The 19,765-nt window shown below is 40.7% G+C and overlaps 1 protein-coding gene and 1 pseudogene across 12 annotated transcripts in view; both read left to right on the forward strand.

Annotated features, from left to right (window-relative positions):
• Positions 1-19,765, forward strand: part of FOXP2 (forkhead box P2) — a 1,221,669-nt gene that overhangs the window by 1,047,355 nt on the left and 154,549 nt on the right. The window lies entirely within an intron of this gene.
• Positions 8,060-9,328, forward strand: LOC148112897 (uncharacterized; annotated as a pseudogene).

The raw sequence follows: 19,765 nt of genomic DNA on the forward strand, positions 1-19,765 counted from the left end.
AGCGTATTGGCCGGTGGGAGGTTATCGGTAGCAGCAGGCGGTCTCGCAAATACCCTGGCCCTAAGCCTCAGGTGTCTCCTGAAGGAGAAGAGATTGGCCAGGAACCAGGTGTTTCCGAGCCGTTGGATAGTGACGAAGAAACATTGTGGTTGGACCCACGCCAGCGTCAGAGAGACAAGCGTGCGCAGCAGAAAAGGAGGCGTGCCAGAGATTAAGCTGAGTCACTGGACCACACCCCACAGGCTATAAAAGGGAGTGTGGTGGCCATTCGGACTCTGTGACGGACAAAGCTAATCTCTGGCGAGGCACTTTGCACTTTTGGACACAACGCCTATTTGCTGTGGATTTAATTACAAACTGGACTATTCAAACTGTGTGTATTTTTGTCTGTGTTATCAGAGTAAAAGTTCTTGGCAGGCAGCCACGGAGTTGCTGCCAAGTTCCTTATCACTGACGTTGAATGTTTGAAAGTTTATTTAACCCTCGGCTGGCTGGTTGGGTGTGTGCGTGGTACGGGGACAGAACAAGTATGCTGCAGCTGCCAAAAAGACCAATGTAGTCCTAGGCTGCATCAATAGAGGGATAGCATCAAGATCACAAGAGTAATAATATTGCTTTATATTGCACTAGTGAAGCCACACTTGGAATACTGCATGACCACAATACAAAAAAGATGCTGAGGCCCTAGAAAGTTTACAGAGAACAACAACAAAGCTGATAAAGTGTCTTGAGGCTAAATTGTACGATGAACACATAAGGGAGCAGAGAAAGGAAGATCGACTTATTTTCTAAAGCACCTCAGGTTAGAACAAGAAGCAATGGCTGGAAGCTCATTAAAGAGAGATCAACTTGGAATGAAGGAGAAATTTCCTGACAGTGAGAACAATTAATCAATGAAGCAGCTTGCCTTCTGGAGTGCTCCATTGCTGCAGGTTTTCAAGAAAAAATTGGACAACCATTTGTCCGGAATGGTCTCCTGCCTTGGGTAGAGGGTTGGACTAGAAGGCCTCCAAGGTCTCTTCCAACCCTATGATTCTATGCTTTACGAAACATCTTCCAACATTTTCAGTTTTTGTTGTTTTTTTCATTTTTCAAATTGATTTTAATTGATTCCAAACCTGTGATTTAATGAAATAAGTTATTATATGCTATTCACCCAATGACTTTCATGCTTTATTTAGAATTACAAATATTTATTTTTTAAAATTGTGATTCATTTATAAGTGTGTGTGTATGTGCAAAGTACACACATACAAATAAATGTAAAATTAATTGTTAAACAGACTTACTCATCTGAGCATAATTTTGAAAACAAGCTCAGAATATTTATATGCTTGTATTACTTTGCCAACTAACCAACTAACCAACTAATATGTATACAAATCAGGTATTTTTGAAAGCATGTGAACAGATAAGTGATTAACTGACTTTGTGTGCACGCATACAAATATCTGATTTGAATGTACAGTTTGTTAAAGAAAAAGCAAATGTTTTTGAACTGAGAATAAATTTACAAATGATAAGAGTAACCCAACTTGTTATGTAGTAGATTCCAGATGAAAGAGGATGGCTTTCTGCATTGATAGGGATGAGTAAAAAAGCTCTTCTATAGAGCAAAAATACACTTTTGATAAGTGAAGTGTGACACATTTTAAAAGAATCTGCAGGGCATTATTGCATTCCAGTTTTTACGAAACCAGAATTAAGATGAAACCATTAATTACTACCCAAGGACTTAGATTTCCTAGCTTTTGAATCTGTCTATCACACTGTATTTTTAATCAAACCACTTGAGGTCTTGGCAAGAAAACTTCAGACATAAAGGTTTGATTCACGGTATGATCTCTTACATGCTCAATTCTTTTATTTTTAAGCTTTTTAGCATTTGCTAATGTAGTATTTGTTTAAAAGATCAATTTGCAAGGTCTATATTTTAAAAATCATTATTTTCAAAAATATAGACATATTTTATTTGGAAATCTGAAATTATTTAAATCATTAAAGATCCATTCATCTATATTTTCATGTTCAAGGATTTTCACCATTTAGTGATATTAACCAAATTTTTTCTGACCTTCAGAGTTTTACATCCATTGTAACATATTCAAATCAAATCAGTTCCCCTGAAGATTATATAAACTATTTAAATAGACAACATTATATGAATAATATCAGATTTATTTTTATTTTTTTAAAATAATAAATTTTTATTAGAGTATAAATATTAAAAAAAACATAACATAACATACACACAACAAACATGTATACAACGTATAAACAAAAGAAATTTTGTTTCCTTCTTAAGCATTGTTTCAAAGTGACATTCTGCTTGTTATATATTTCTTCACCTCTCCTTAATATAATAACATTTTCTATATCGGTAATATTTCCCCTCTAGGTTTTTTGTTTATTTCTAGTTTTTAACCAATTATACCATTTATTCCATATTTTATAGTAATCTGATTCTTCTCTTTCTTGTATCTCTTTGGTTAACCTATCCATTTCAGCGCATTCTAAAAAATTTTCTATTAATTCTGTTTCGTTTGGCGTTTTTTCTTATTTCCAATTTTTTGCGTATATTATTCTTGCAGCTGTTAGTATGTGAATTGTGAGATATTTAATATCTTTAGGGTATGATTTATTAAAAATTCCTAATAAAAACGTTTCTGGTTCTTTGTCTATCTGTGTTTTTGTTATTTGTTCCAACCATTTTTAAATATTAGACCAAAATTTCTTTGCTGCCGGGCATGTCCACCAGGTTCCTTGTGTCTTCTTACACTTCCAGCAGATTGGACTATTTTTAGGTTGTATTTTTGCCAGTCTAGTTGGAGACATGTGCCACCTATAAAACATTTTCAGTTGGTTTTCCTTGTACGCCACTGCTCTTGTTAATTTTATGTTTACTTGCCAAAACTTTTCCCATTTATCCAAGTTTATTGTATGTTTGATGTTTTGAGCCCATTTAATCATCGTTTCCTTGACTATCTCTTCTTCCATTTTGTAGCGTAAAAGAAATTTGTAAATTTTGCTAATTAGTTTATTTTCTGAATCTAGTATAATTTTATCTATTTCTTGTTTTTGTTTATGAATTTCATATATTTTTATATGTTCTCTATATTTAGACTGTATTTGGGTGTATGTCCACCAATCTATTTCCCTTTCTATGTCTGTCTCCACTTGTTGTTTTGTCTTTAATTGTCTAGTCAATTAAATCTTTATATCTAATTATTTTTGTCTTATCTGTTAAATCTGTTAAACCAAATACCAAATACCAATTTGGTATTTTCATATAGTGTTGTTTTTTGATTTTGAGCCAAATTTGTAATAATGTGTTTCTTATTGTGTGTCTTTTAAAGTATGAATGTGTTTTGTTTCTTTCATCCCACATAAAGGAGTGCCAGCCAATTTGAAGTTCGTGTCCCTCAATTGTTAAGATTCTAAGATTTTTTAATTCTATCCAGTCTTTGACCCAGGACAGTACTGCTGCTTGATAATATGTCTCCCAATCTGGGAGTGCAGCTCCTCCTCTATCTGTTGTATCCTGAAGCAGCTTAAATTTTATTCGTGGCTTTTTCCCTTGCCATATAAATTTAGATGTCATTTTATTCACATTTTCAAAGAACGATTTGTCTATTTTTATTGGGGTAACCTGAAACAGATATAGAAATTTAGGCAGTATAGTCATTTTAATGGCCGAAATTCTTCCTAAAAATGAGATATGTAAGTTTTTCCATTTTTCTAAATCCTTCTTTGTTTGTTCTATTAGCTTGTCATAATTATTTTCTTTTATTGCTGAAGTTCTTGTGGATAGCCAGATTCCTAAGTATTTTATTTTTTTCGTTGTTTGGATTTGTATACTATCTGTTAATTCTTTTTCTTGATTTTTTGTAAGGTTTTTTACAATTAATTTCGATTTGCTTTTATTAATTTTCAGTCCGGCCACTTCTCCAAATTCTTCTATTTTTTGAAACAGATTTGGTATAGATTCCATGGGGTTTTCTGTTATGAACATTAGGTCATCACAAAGGCCTGGACTTTGTATTCTTCTTTATTAATTTTTAAACCTTCAATTCCTTGATCTTCTCTAATTTTTTTCAGAAATATTTCCAATGATAGTATGTACAATAAAGGTGAGAGTGGGCAGCCTTGTCTGACTCCTTTTGTTATATTAAATTTATCTGTTATGTCGTCATACATAATTATCCTTGCTGTTTGGTTAGTATAAATTTCTTCTATAATTTTCCCAAATTTTTCCCCAATTTGCATATTTTGTAGTTGTCTAATCATAAATTTCCAGTTTTGGTTATCGAAAGCTTTTTGGGCATCAAGGAAAACCAATGAAGCCTGTTTTTCCGGATGTGATTCATAGTATTCTAGAGTGTTAAGTATTATTCTCATGTTGTTTTTTATTTGGCGTCCTGGCAAAAATCCATTTTGGTCTGCATGTATGTATGTATTTAGTACTAATTTAATTCGTTCTGCCAGAATTGCTGCAAATATTTTGTAATCGGTGTTCAGTAATGATATCTCATTACTATACCCTATCGGTCTATAGTTTTGAATTTGCTGGAGATCTGTATATTCTTTTGGAATGATTGTGATTATTGCTTCTGTCCATGTCTTTGGAATTTTAGCTTTCTCCATGGCTTCATTGTATAACATCAACATATTTTCTCCCAGTACTTCTTGCATTATTTTATATATTTCTACCAGTAGCCCGTCGGGTCCCGGTGTTTTGTTATTTTTTTGTTTTTTCAGTACTTCGCCTAATTCTGATTTAGTTATTGGCCTATTGAGCATTTCTCTTTGATCTTCTGTAATTTTTGGCATGTCGGATTTTCCTATACATTGTTTTATCTTTTCTTCTTCTACTTTTTTTTTTTTAATTTGATTTATATGCCGCCCTTCTCCGAAGACTCAGGGCGGCTTACAATGTGCTCAGCAATAGCCTTTATCCTTTTGTATATTTATACAAAGTCAGCTTATTGCCCCCACAACTGGGTCCTCAATTTACCTACCTTAGAAAGGATGGAAGGCTGAGTCAACCTTGAGCCTTGGCGAGATTCGAACCCTGCAGTAATTGCAGGCAGCTGGTCTTAATAACCAGCTTAATAACAGGGTACCTTAAACTCCTGTACTACCAAGGCTCTTCTACTTCTTCTTGTTTATATAAATTTGCATAGAATTTCTTAATAATTTCTTTTTTGGCCTCTCTTTTATGTTGGATTTCCCCTTTATCGTCTCTCAATTGATGTATCATTCTTTTATTCCTTTCTTTCTTCAGTTTATAGGCTAACCACCTGTCTGTCTTGTTTGCACATTCAAAATAATTTTGTTTCACCATTTTTATTTTTTGGGCTAATTCCTTTTGGTTTATCAGATTCAGTTGATGTTTAATTATTTTCCATTCTTCTTTTATTGTTTTATCTTGGGGGTTTTCCTGCAGTTTTTATTCTATTTGTTTTAGGTCTTTCTCTAATTTGTCTAATTGTTGTTTCTTTTCTTTATTTTTCTTCCCCGTATATGCAATTACCAGGCCCCTTATGTATGCTATCAGATTTATTTTTAATACTAAGAATTTAAAGCTAATTTTGCACAATTTTCAATTCCTTATGTTCTGAATTTATATATTTAAATTATGTTCAAGAACTGTAGGAATACAGTAGAAAGTATTTGAAGCATTCTGTCTCAAAGTTTCTACAATTGTGGGTCATTAAATAATTATTCAGAATCTGAATACAATTAAACAACTCAGTATATTTTCATCCTTAGGAGCAGTGTCAGTCAGTCAAATATTTGTTACAGTCAAAGATCAGGACAATTAAAAACACTCAAAGAGTATCTAGTTAAAAGTTCTGGAACAGAATAATAAATAACAAAAAAATCTATATTAAACTATTGTTATCCTATCTGTCAGTTGCAGGTAAACAAGAACACGGCCTAAGTTATAATATAATAGCAGTCTTTAAATTGTGAAGGCATATAATCATTAGATACTAAAATGCAACAGTGATAATACCAAAAATTTGGTGATTAACTATATAAAATAACTATAATGGTTTATTCATCAGGTTCCGATGAAAGTGCTGCTGTGCAGAATCTAGCAACCTGCGCTGTGACAATAATCTGTTCATTTTTAACCAGTCACTGAAAATAAATGGTGTCACAATAGCCAAAATAGCTATTATTTAATCAGGAAAATAAATTTTGTTTGAATATCTCTATAAAAAAAGCAGTGAAGAAAGAGGTATTCATGGGTTTCCATCCTTCAGAATCACAGGGACAGAACTTTCAACCAGTGGTATCCCTTTGTATTTGCCATCCAGGATGGCTGACAGAAGCACATGGCATAATGCAAGTGAAAAGGCTTTCTGATGATTTGCTCTCTGTAACTGGCTAAGATAACTGGCAGGGGTGACAGTATATCTGATAGAATCTGGAGCCAGAAACATTGGGGCTTTCTCTAAATCTGCTTGCCTCTCTATGTCCTCTACCCTTTGTCTCAGGGTTTGCTTTGCTTGATCATATTCCAATTTGAGTATTGAGAAAAGCCTAGTTCTCCCTTGCGCTGCTAAGAGAGTCCATTGAATGGGCTTATACTCCTGTCATTGGCCAAAGACTGAGTTAAAATTTGCATAATACGCCTCCCTTTCCAGTCTGGCTCCAGTTCATTAACTCAGTCAGGCCTGACTGCAGTTTTTTTCCTTGGCTCCTTCAATGGACTCTCTCTTTTGAACGATTATATTTCAATCCTAGCTGTTATTGGTCTCCCTTTGCACTCTTGCTGCTTTGTGCTCACTGGGAGGCTTCGCACTTGCCGAACGCCGCTCAGCTGTGCAGCGGCCTGCTGCCACGGCGAGGCTTCCCGACTTCGGATCCTGTTGCTCGCTCAGACCCTGACTTGCTCCCGTGAGTGTTCTGTTGCGCGAGGGAAGCCGTGGTGTCAGCTTTGCGCGATTGGGGAGGAGGAATGCCCCGTGTTGCCAGGGTTCAGCTCTTCCGGTTTTTGCCTATCAATTGAGAGGTTGCGGAGCCGTTTTGGCGGTTCCCTGTACCTTGGGCTTGATCGTCTGGCAAGAGGGGCAGTTTTATCGGCTCTGCAGAGTTTTATTTTCCCCCAAAGAGTGTGACAATAGCTGTTTCGTCAGCTGGGCGCCATTTTGAGTCCCTCAGAAAGGCGTGGGAATAGCCATTTGATTCGCTGAGTGCCATTTTGTTTCCCTCAAGTTAGCACAGAAGAGGCCATTTCGTTGGCTCTCAGGAGTTTTTTGGTGCACGGCTGGGGCAGGCGCTCTGGTGCTGTGCTGTCAGCCACCTGTCAAGTTTCAAAATCTCCATTTTCAAACTTGGCAGGATCTGTGGATCTGTGTTGTCGGATCTGAGCCTCAGTCACATATCCTTCAGTGCCAGGAGTCTGGGTCCTTAGTCAGACACTTACTATCACCATATCGCGGCCCCACTGAGAGGGCTTGTGGAGCTGTATTGCCAGCTTCCTGCCACCATTGTCAAATAACTTGGTCAATTGGGAACCATTCCATTGGTTCCATTCCTTTAAGTGAGGACCATCACCGTCTATCCCTACGCTCTTACCTGTAGTCAGCCTATCTTACAATATGGTGGATCGCTGTGGTTCTCCTATAGGTCAACCCAGGTCTCCGCCCCCACCTACTAATGAAAAGAGCAGGTCAAAGCCTAAACTACATTCAAACACAAATAGATCTTCTACTAAGGCATCTAATGCGGCGGCAGATAAAGATGCTAAATGCAGACACCGGGCCTTGAGCAAACAATTTGACAAGGCTCAGAGGAAGGCGACTACCAGCAGCGCCTCAGCAACTTCGGAACCAGTGGACATTCCCATTTAGCCTTGGACCAAGGCCTTTCCCCCCAGAGGGATCAGGACCAGTCTCACTGGTCCCCAAATTCCCCGGGGGCAGCACAAGATAAGCAGGCAGTCATTAGGGAGGTTTTTGCTCAGGGCTCCAATTCCATGGTGGAACCATCTAGGCCCTCAAGATCGGCAAGACCATCTGCATCCTTCAGAGGTCAAACCTCTGCGATGCCTCAGGAAATGTGTGACTTTATCACTCTCACTGTGACCAGAGGGATTGATGCAGCCCTCACACGACGGGGCATTTTGGCCCCACTATCTGCTCTGGTTCAGTCTCACAGACCTGTCCAACCATCGAGCCGCATCAATAGTGATTCTTTTCACAATGCTGACTCACCTTCTCCGTCCCACCATGGCAACTGGTCGTTGATGGGGGATGACGATGCCTTTGATTACAATCTCTCTGGAGGGGAAGAAGAGATTCCCTCGAGCAGACCACATTCCACCAGCCTCTTTTGCCATGAGATGTTCAAGACACTACTCCATAAAGCCAGAGTCACTGCCAATATGGGGCTCACACCTGCTCGCCCCGAGGGGTCTTCTGGCGCCCCAGATTCTGCAGATCCTCTGTTCACTGAGATGGTTACAGAACATGAGACCATTCCGTCTCCCCAACTTTTCGTTGACACTGTCCAATGACAATGGGCACAACCGGGGTCCATTCCGACTCTGAGTGGACTCGACAAGAAATTATATACCGTGGACCAGGTCCTCGAGGACCTCCTTAAGCTTCCTGCAATTGATGTTCCCTTGGCAGATCTGACCTCGCCAAGCATCCTTCCCTCAGATGCTGCCAAAGGTCTTAAAACAGAGGACAGGAGGGCTGAAATTTCAACCCGCAAGACACACCAAGCCGCAGCATGGGCCATCAAGTCAGCCACAGCAGCATCCTTCTTTGCCAAGACATCACTCATCTGGCTTCGTCAGATGCAGTCCAGGATTCCCTCAGATGATGTTTGACTGCATCAAGATGTCAACAAGTTGATAGCCGCCGCCGAGTTTTCTGCTGATGCTACACTGAACTTAGCGAAGTTTGCATCATGAGCGCTTGCTTCCAATATTGCCTCCAGGTGTCTCCTCTGGCTGCGCCATTGGCAGGGAGACAAGAGGACCAAATGGCGGCTGGCTTCAGCGGCATTCAAAGGCGGCTCCCTTTTTGGAGATGCCTTAGACCTGATCTTAGTGGAAGGTAGGGATAAAAAGAAGGTGCTTCCCTATGCCTCTAGATGGTCAGATCGCCAATCCACCTTTCCCTACCGCAGGCATTCCTTTTGCTCCTCGGATCCCGGGTTTCAATCCCTGGCCTATCAAAGACCCTTCAACCACCCCAATGACAGAGTTCCGGACAGACAGTCCTTCAAGGACCGTTCACATCAACCTCAGACGTGACGTCCCTTTTGAGGCTCCAGCTTCCACCCCTACTGCAGAAACAAGTAATGGCTCAGCACAGGAGCCCATTAGAGGTCGCCTCGCCAGCTTTGTTTCAACATGGTGTCACACGACCACTGATGCCTGGGTTCTCCAGACAATTTCCCTAGGTGTGACCCTTGAATTTATTTCCGATCCTCCACAGAGATTCATTCAATGTTCCAAGTATATAGACCCCTCCAAGAGGGTTCAGATGGAAGCCAAAATTCAACACCTACTGGCCATCAGGGCCATTGAACCAGTACCCCCAAATCATCGGGGTTCTGGCTTCTATTCGATTCTCTTCTTGGTTCAAAAGAAGTCGGGGGGCTGCAGAGCCATTCTCGATATGAAGCGCCTGAACGTTTATATCAAATACAAGGCTTCAAGATGCAATCTCTGCATACCATCCTAGCCAGTATCAGAAAGGGAGATTGGCTGACATCCATTGATCTTCGGGAAGCTTATCTCCATGTTCCAATCACACCAGCTCATCGGAGATTCCTTAGATTCTGTTATAATGGAGATCATTTCCAATATAGGGCCTTGCCCTTTGGCCTCTCCTCCGCCCCCCGTACTTTCACTAAGCTCCTGGTTGCCGTTGCTGCTCATCTACGAGCAAGGCCGATCAGATTGCTCTGTTACCTGGATGATATCTTAATTCTCTCTTCCTTGCCCCAACAGGCAGAATTCAATCTCCAGGCAATGATCAGGACACTCCAGGAGCACGGCTTCACTGTAAACTGGGAGAAAAGTCATCTCACTCCTGCCACTGATCTCGTTCACCTCGGTGCACGCATCAACACCTTGTCCTGCCTCATCTTTCTTTTGCCAGAGCACCTGATCAATATCAAGAACACTGTGAAGCAAGTACAGTCCCTCAGAACAGTTCCTCTTCTGTTGCTTTCCCAATTACTGGGTCTGATGATTTCCTGCCTGTCGATCGTTCCGTGGGCTCGGTTGCACTCGCGCCCACTTCAGTGGTTCCTCTTAGCCAGCCAGAAGTCTGGCACAAGCGCGTCCAAAACCCGGGTCAGGGCCCCTCACAAGGTACTCGCTTCCCTACACTAGTGGACTTCTCCAGCACTGGAGAAGGGATGCTTCTTCCATGACCCACCATGACTGGTTCTCACCACAGGTGCCAGTCTTTTTGGTTGGGGGGCCCACTGCCAATCCCATGTGACTCAAGGTCGCTGGTCCCACAGGGACCTCCGGAATGACTTCAATTGGTTAGAGTTATGTGCCGCACATCTGGCGCTCTGGCACTTCCAACACCTACTGTCAAGCCAACACTCTCCGCCAACAGGTTGCGGCCCTTGCAACCATGCTCCCTTGCGATGGGGCTCCCACCTTGTCCTGACATCCCCGCATCTGCTCCTTTGCAGGGTGCGTCCAATCTCAGTCCGCCTACAATCCACAGGTACCTTTCCTGGAACCTATGTCTCATCCTCGGGGTCTTGACGGAGTCTCCCTTCGAACCACTGGCCTCTGCTTCTCTGAAGCTGTTGTCATTCAAGGTCACCTTTCTAGTCGCAATCACTTCTGCGCAATGGATTTTGGAGCTGGCGGCCCTTTTGGTCTGCAACATGTGCATATTTCATCATGACGTGTCGTCCTATGCTTGGATCCAACATTTCTCCCAAAAGTCAATACCTGGTTCCACAGGTCCCAGGAGGTAGTTCTACCCAATTTTTGTCCCATCCTAAACATCCCACCGAGAGGCATTGACATTCCCTCGATGTCCGCAGGGCTCTGCGCAAGTACATTGACAGAACTGCATCATTCCATAAATCGGAATCCTTATTCATATCCTTCCAACCCGCCTCTCTGGGAAACAAGGTGTCATCCTCAACCATCGCTCGATGGATCAAAGCTTGTGTCTCAATGGCCTACGATTGCCGTCAGGCATCGCGACCCAGTCATATTACTGCCCATTCGACGTGGAGTGTGGCCGCCTCAGCAGCCTGGGCAACCCAGGCTCCTCTTCTTGAGATCTGCAGAGCTGCCACTTGGGCCTCGCCCACGCCTTTCATCCTCAATTACAAGTTGGTCAAGTTTGCATAAGCCGAGTGCTCCAGCAGGTCCTCCCAGCTGATTCTGCACAGGGCTCTTCTTAGTCTGACCCTAGGGATATTTTGGTTGGGTATATCCCATTCAATGGACTCTCTTAGCAGCGCAAGGGAGAAGGAGCATTGGATTTGCCCTGAAGGTTCTTTCTCCTTGCACTGGGTGAGAGTCCATACCCTCCCTTTGTTTTTTCTGTGGGGATCCCGGATTCGGTTATTTGTTGTCTCTGTTTGACTTTCAGTGTTCTTCAGATCCTGACCCTTCGTTAATGAACTGGAGCCAGACCGGAAAGGGAGGCGTATTATGCAAATTTTAACTCAGTCTTTGGCCAATGTCAGGAGTATAAGCCCATTCAATGGACTCTCACACAGCGCAAGGAGAAAGAACCTTCAGGGTAAGTTTAATGCTCCTTTAACAAGGTTGGACTCAACAGCCTGGATCCATGAAGAGGAGAATTTATCTTGGAGGATTAATTAGCAGAGATTTAAGGAAACTATACAGATTCTTGCTTCATGAGGAACAGTGTAGTTTGCATTTTTGTCATGAGATAATGATTATAGGTGCTGTTGTATATCTTTGCTCCTTTCCACTTTGCTCCTTTTCATTTTTAAAAATTTCTTCCAACTAAAATTTGTACCATTTTTAAAATTCCAATATTAAGTATTTTTTTACTGACATTTAATAAATTTCATATATTCATAAATGTTATGACAATATCAACTCTACATTGTATTAATTATTTATATATATATCATATTTTTCGGAGTATAAGATGCTCCTGACTATAAGATGCATCTACCTTTTTTGGGGAGGAAAACAAGAAAAACAATCTGCCTCTGCCTCCCAGCAATTTGCCTCCTTGCAGGAAACAGCAAACAGCCTGCTTTAGTTTCATTTTCATTTTCAGCACAGCCTGATTAGCACAAGAAAAAAAACCCTGCCTCCCAGCAATTTGCCTCCTTGCAGCAAACAGCAGAGGCCCGTGCAGCAATAGGCAATGGCAATCTGTGCAGCCTGAAACAGCTGAGGGTCGGGAGGCTGATCCAACCGACAATCAGCTGCTTGTGCTAATCAGGTTGTGCTGAAGCTGAAACAGGCTGTTTGCTGTTCGCTGCAAGGAAGTAAATTGCTGGGAGGCAGAGGCCAAAGGGTGGGGGCTGGCAGGTGGGCAGTGTTCTGATTTAGGCTTCCTGAGACAGTAAAAAGCACATGATTAGTCCCAAAAACCCTCTTTTTATTTCAATGGCTGTGAATTATTGTTCATTCACAGCCTGTAATGAGCCACAAAGAGTTGGTAAAGAGTCTGACAGAAGTCTGCCACAGTCCTTCGGGATAAGGCTGATAAGCACCCACTTTTATCTCCCTTGATAGGCTTCTGGCAATTCTGCACATGCGCGCACTGGGAATAGGCTCCCCCTGTTCCTCTGTCTCGCTGATGTCCGACTCTGGAGGCAGCATATAACTCCCAGATGGCCCTGGCCCCCTTTCTGCCTCCAACGCAGAGCCCTCATCCGAGCTTTCCCCAGACTCCAGGACTGGCCCATGTTCCTCCCCAACCTCCTCATTGTCCGAGTCTGCTGCCAGCTCCGCAGGCCACCGGCAGACCACAACAGGCGGACCTACATTCAGTGTATAAGACGCACCCAAATTTTCACCCTCTTTTTTTTTGGGGGGGTGCCTCTTATACTCCGAAAAATACAGTACATTAGGATTATTAATTCCACCTACAAAAATTAAGACAACTTTAGATGGTACCTAAAAGGTCTCTATGTTACCATTTCGCAATTGTCTGGTAACCACATTAGTAAGAAGTTAGCTATAAAATGAGTTCATCTGATAATGTTAAGATAGTTTGGTTAGATTTTAGCATATGGATTTGATTTCTGTAAAGTAATTTGGAATTTCCAGTTTTTATCAGTCGACTGCCAAAAATAAAAATTAAGGATGAATAGTAAGAAATCTCCATCTCTCTTTTTCTGTAGTATCCAGCTAGTTTATCTGAAACCCTATTTGGAGTAATTTTATTCAAGAGCTGACCAAGTAGTCAGATTGTATTCAATTTTTGGCCTTCCTGCTGAGTTAGTACCTTATTATTTTGGCACTTTTCATGATGAGTGCAATCTATCAGAATGAAACTACCCACTTGTACAGGCTGGCAACTGTTCCTATAGAACTGTTGCTATAGGTCAGGTCCACACCAGAAATTGATCTAGAATGGCCCATTACCTATATATTTTTGCACAAAGTCTAGCCTGTATACATCAAAATTACTAAAGGATACTTGAACAGCCTGACCCTGGGTCACAAATAAATAAAATAAGATGAAAATAAATATGGCAAGTTGCATCCATGGGATATGTAGTTGTGAGATATTGTGGTTCTGTAATATTAACTGTGGACAAGCCGCTATAAATATTTCAGCTTTTGTCAAGTATCTCACTGTTTAGAATGCTGAGGAAAGAGAAAAGCAGAAGTAGTTGAGCTCTCTTCAATCCACAAACAATGAAGACACAGTATATTTCTACAATAAAGTATTTTTCAAAGCTAGCAAAATCCTGGATTTCATAGGACTGAATTTTATCTCTGTAGTAGCACTGAGACTTGGACATTTAGGACAAATGAATATATACAGGTAGTCCTCCACTTACAGCAGTTTGTTTAGCGATATTCAAAGTTACAATGGCACTGAAAAATGTGACTTATGACTATTTTTCATAGTTACGATCTTTACAGTATCCCCATGGTCATGTGATCAAAATTCAGATGCTTGGCAACTGGTTCACATTTATGACCTTTGCTGTGTCTCAGGGTCATGTGATCACCTTTTGTGACCTCCTGACCAGCAAAGTCAATGGTGAAGCCAGTTTCACTTAACAACCAAGCTACTAACTTATCAACTGCATGATTCACTTAACAACTGTCGCAAGAAAAGTCGTAAAATGGAGCAAAGTTCACTCAATAAATGTCTCACTTAACAACAGAAATTTTAGGCTCAATTGTGATCGTAAATCGAGGACTACCTGTTTTACTTGTAATGAAAATTCTGCTCTGCCTAATGGTGGGGGGAATGTTTGCAAGTGCCCTATTTACTTTTTGAATGCATTTTGAGGAGGTTAGGTAATGAAAGCACTTCACTTATAATTTGCAAATTGGTTAACATAGACTACTTACATTTATTTCCTTGTTTTAATGGTCACTACCAATTCTGTGGTTGAACTGAATCTTAAGAGTAGTAGAAACTGTATGTTCCTAATTTGGGTCGACATGTTGGGAATATGTATGCACATTACTAGCATAGTTGAACTTTGCATATTATTTCTGGGAAAACAGTGAGGTGAGAGATAAAGGGATACCAGGGATTTGTTTACATGATCAGAGATACTCAAAGAAGTAGTAGAGGTTACCGATTCAGGTTATTTCCTTAAATAAATTGTTTCTATATCAGCTCAAAAAGAATTCTAAAACTTTTCCATTGCTTAGACCAGGGGTGTCAAACTCAAGGCCCACGGGCCGCCCTGGAAACAGCAAAGGATTGGGATACGACGGCCTAGCCCAGATTGACCAGACACTGATCTGCAACCTGGTGGCATCCATATGGCCTGGTGGCCTTGGCCCCTGGTCGTGTGCACAGGAGGCGGCAAATGCGCAGGCCACGGCATCCCTGGGGACTGTGTTCTGAGCACTTCCCTTTCACCCAGGACACCAGCTCTCACTCACTCGCCACCGAGGCGCATGTTCCAGGGACAGAACTGAGTCAGGAGCGCAGATCTAAAGCTGGCCACAGTTCGGCCCAGATGGCCTCCATCAGGTTGCAGAACAGTGCCACGGCTGCACCAGTGTCTACATGCTCTGCTTGCCAGCCTTTCACCTGCCTCTGTGTGAGAAAGCCATGCTGCCAATCTCTCCCCCTCCCAATGTCCCTTCCTGAGCACGGAGGAAGGAAGGAGATGGGAAGAAGACAGAATGGGGCTTCTACCTTCCAGGTGTGATGAGCAATAGGCGACCTCAGGGGTTGTGGGGTGGATGTGGCATGCGGTGGGCTGCGGCTTCTGGCATTGCAGGTGGAAGGGCAGAAGCAGAACTGCCCTCTCAGCATCAGGCATAGAGTCAGTCCAGGTGTGGAGGCAATGGAGGGGAGGGTGGACAAAAAGGGAAACCACTACTCCATAGGTTTTTATTTTTAAGCTGCCAGAGGCTTCGGCTGGAGGCTTCCCATTTTGATCCCTCCCCCATCATTGCCTCTGCGTGACTCTCCACTCACTTCTTCCAGACCCCTGCATGTGTTTGTATGTGTGCGTGGGAGCGTGGTCTCTCCCCCCTTGCAGCCCCGCGCTGTGACATTGGGAAGGAAAAGAACGGGAGAAGAAAAGCTGTAATGGGATTTTGTTGCAGCCTTCCCAAGTTGTACAGTTAAGTGTTGGAATAAGGCAAAATATACTCTGTGGCAGAGCATGGGATATTTCATTTAGATAGTCAGCAATTTTATCCAGTCTATTTGGATCTGCCTTGCAACAGGGTTTCCTAAGTCTTTTTTCCTTACATTTTCACTATTGGTTGAAACTGGATGATGATAAAAATATGGCTGGACAAGAGGCTGCCATGATAATCAGAAAATGACCTCTAAAACAGAAATTGTTTAGCTGACATTTCTATTAATTAATCATGGTAGTGTTCTCCCCAAACACAACAAACCCTCTGTAGTTGAAGCAATGATTTCTGTATTAGGAGTGTCAGTAGCCCTGGCAAAAGTTTCTCTCTTACAGCAGGATAACAAGTCTGTCCAGCAGGGAGATGAATAGTCTGCCACATCTATTCATCTCCGCCCCCTGCCTTTTATCCCCAGAGCTAGAGTTGGGCTATGCTAGCAGTAATGGTTCTTCTGTCCCATGGATCGGCCCTCAGTTGTCCACTGCTCTCCTCTTCTCTGTCTTCTGCGCATTTGCGCATCAGGCACTGGACCTAGCTGTTTCTCCTCTTCCTCATCAGCCACCTCCATCTGAGGGCTGACGGACGGCCTAGGCTCCACCTCGGTCTCTCTCTCTCTGACAGCTCCATTCCCCCTTCCCCTTCGGAGCTCTCAGGTTGTCTTGATGCTGACCCTGACTCCAGGCCTCCACCTAATCTGATTTGGCTGTTGGAGGGGCCGGCAGCTGACAGGCCGACTGGTAGCAACTTGCAGGAAATGCAAAACAAAACTCAACAAGTCAAAACAAAATTAACCAATAAATGTAAAAATATTTATAGTGTCCACATTTGATGAAGCTGTTGCAGAAATGAGAAATGTTTATATTTACAGAATATAAACATACATAGTGACTAAACAAAATAAGATTCTGAAAGTGACTATTGATTTACATGGCAAATGTATTCCGTCTGCACAATAACCTGGTGTGTTACCCATGGCAAGCATGAGAAGTTTGAATAAATCACTGACATACATATGCTTAGCATTGTTTTTTTCCAATGAGTCAATATTGGTATTAAGAGATGTGCATCTGTCATTTAAGTTTTCCATATTTATTGTAAAAATTGAACGTTCAACTTGATTTACCAGGTAAATTGCACATTTATCCTTCTTGGTCCTGAATTCTTCCAAGAAGAATTGCTCTTTCATTGGTAATAATTGATCTTCAACTCATTCTTAAGAAGAAACATAGACGAAAATATGATTGTCCATAGTGTAGCTAAAATATACAACTTGAAATCTGATGTCTTACTCTGTTTGGCTTATATCAAAAAGCCTATATGCGCAGTGACCACAACCAGAGAAAATTATGGAACAAAGTCAAATTTTTTCTCTGTCAGAATAGCACTGTATGCAGTGTAGCAGGAAATGGTTTTGCATGACAGTACACATGTAAATGTCATTGCTTATGTCATTTACCCGGTATAAGTCTGTAATGTAAGATTCAGAATGGGAGTGGATAAATCTGTTTCTGTTACACGGAATAAAATACTCTTAGTAAAAAAATGGCTAGCAATACCCCCTCCCCCCATGTATAATGATACAGTAACAGTAGAAAACAAAACTACTAGAAATAAACCATTTCTCAAGCCATAATATCTACAAGACAGGTAATCTCAATTGCTGGAAAAGGAGTAGTTCATTGTTGCACTGCAAAAGAACTTGAAATATAAAGGCAACTGACTCCAAGCTATGAAAAAACAGCAGCAAATTTACCTACAGACAGAAGATGCATAGAAGCAATAAACGGATTATACAAGTCTTACACATGCAATCTGATTATTCTGACCAAAGTGTTAATTGGATCCTAACTGCCAGATCTGATATCTGTAGTCTTGTAGTGGGAAACCTTTCAAAGTGATGAACTGTAATTCACTGAGCTGCTTGAAGCACTTGTAATTTACTGCATGTCATGCTACGAAGAGCCTGACCTAATGGACTTTACATTACCTGGAACTCTGGAAACCTTTAAATGAAACTGACTGGCAAAAGTAATAGAGAAAGTCCATTGTCACTCGGGCAACAAAACTATACTTTAAGAAGGGTTTTATTTTTATAGGAGGCTTGGTCATTAATTCAGAAACAAGTTAAACTAAGTCAAATAATTATGGCAGAATATGTTTCATATTATGGTCTTGAATCAACAGATATACTTACTTTTAACCAGACATTATAAATATAGAAAAAGATTTCTGAATTTAATCCCATCTTAAGTATAGTAGATCTGATAGGCAAGTATAGAATTAATTTTCTTGTGAGGTTATACAATGGAAGAAATCTTTAATATTGTATTAATAAAATATTAAAAGGTATCTGAGAATGAACTGACCACAGAAAAAAGAACACATTAATCAAAGGAAAAACAGTAAAGCATTCCATTATAAGATACCACATTTTCAGGAAGTTAGTTATTTAGCTACATTTACATCTCACCTTTTCAGGTGCACATGCCCAAGGCAATTTACAAACCATATAAAATATATTAGATATATAGACAGACAGACAGACAGACAGACAAACAATTACTTATTTAGGTACATTTACATCTCACCTTTCCACGTGCATATGCCCAAGGCAACTTAAAAACCATATATACATAGTTTTTCTTTGCACAAAAGAAAAAGCATATCTGTAGAGAAAAAAATGAGGTTTCGGTAAATAAGATTTGCAGGAGAAGAACAAGAGAATGATACATAGAGAGCCATCATGAAAATAATCAGATGCAGGAAAGGCAGATGTGCTAAACACACACCATGTCATCTACACTCATTTCAGAATGTCTCATTTTCAAGAGATTTCTAGTCCCTGATATACTTGTATTAAATCTACTAATAACTAAATTTGTAACTCAGGAATGATTAATAAGTTAAGTTTAAAAATTCTATAAACCATGCATCATTGTAATTCTTTTTCCTATGACACATAAAGTTTGTATTCAGAATAGCTGCAGTTTTTGGAAGCAGTGGTAAAGATTTGGTTTTGTTGTGCTTTGTTTTCTCCCCATTATTTTCTCCTCCTTTCTTTCACCTTTTCTTCCTCCTTCCTCTCTCTCTCCTCCTTACTAGTATGACTTATGAAAGATATAAGTCTGAAAGTGCTGTTTGGAATATTACTTTCCTTTAGCTACAAAATATTCTGAGGGTGTTGTTTACCCTCATAGCACTGCATGTTAAGCAGCATACACACTAGCAGACCAGACCAAAATCTTTGATCTGTACTTATTAGCTGGGCTATTCATACAAAGTAATTGCTCAGCCTTTGGTACAAAGCTCTCTGTAAAACTACCTCAGTTTTCCCTTTTCTTCCCGTCTGCTTCCATTGAAGTTGACCTCTGTCAGTTGGAGAGCCTCATCAGCGACTCCAAGTGCAGTGAGAGCATCTTAATGATCTGGAATTCTTCTGAGAAGTTGGTGATGTTTTCTCATCAGGATCCAATTTAGAGTACTTTGTTCCATTCTTGAACTTTGGAGCCAAAGAAAAACAAGTCAGTTTACTGAGAGTTACACTTCTGCAAGAGATTTTAAGGGCTACCTTATCCCTCCCTCCTTCTTTTTCTTTCTTTGTCTCTCAAAAGAGTAATTAGCAAATAGCCAGAAAATAAAAATAACATTAATGATTTATGTTATATTTACAGAATATAATATTCTGTAACAATGTGGGGAAAAACAAAAGCAAAAACAACAACTCCAAATCACACTGCACTGTACTGACAATACAGTGCAATAGACAAAACACGGTAAATGCTGGTCACAGCTCATTTTGTACTGTTGTGCCTTGATAGATTCACTATTCCTAATTGTAATATTTCGGTAGCAAAGTTCAATGCAAAGTGCAGAGGACTGAGAGACTAATCGCTGAAATTTTACTGTTCATTTTATGTGCAGATGTTTATGGTGAGGCTGTTTTATAAATGCTTATCACTGTTAGCCCTTCTA

The sequence above is a fragment of the Pantherophis guttatus genome, chromosome 7 (assembly GCF_059756535.1).
Source record: "Pantherophis guttatus breed Tessera chromosome 7, ASM5975653v1, whole genome shotgun sequence".
NCBI classification, from domain to species: domain Eukaryota; kingdom Metazoa; phylum Chordata; class Lepidosauria; order Squamata; family Colubridae; genus Pantherophis; species Pantherophis guttatus.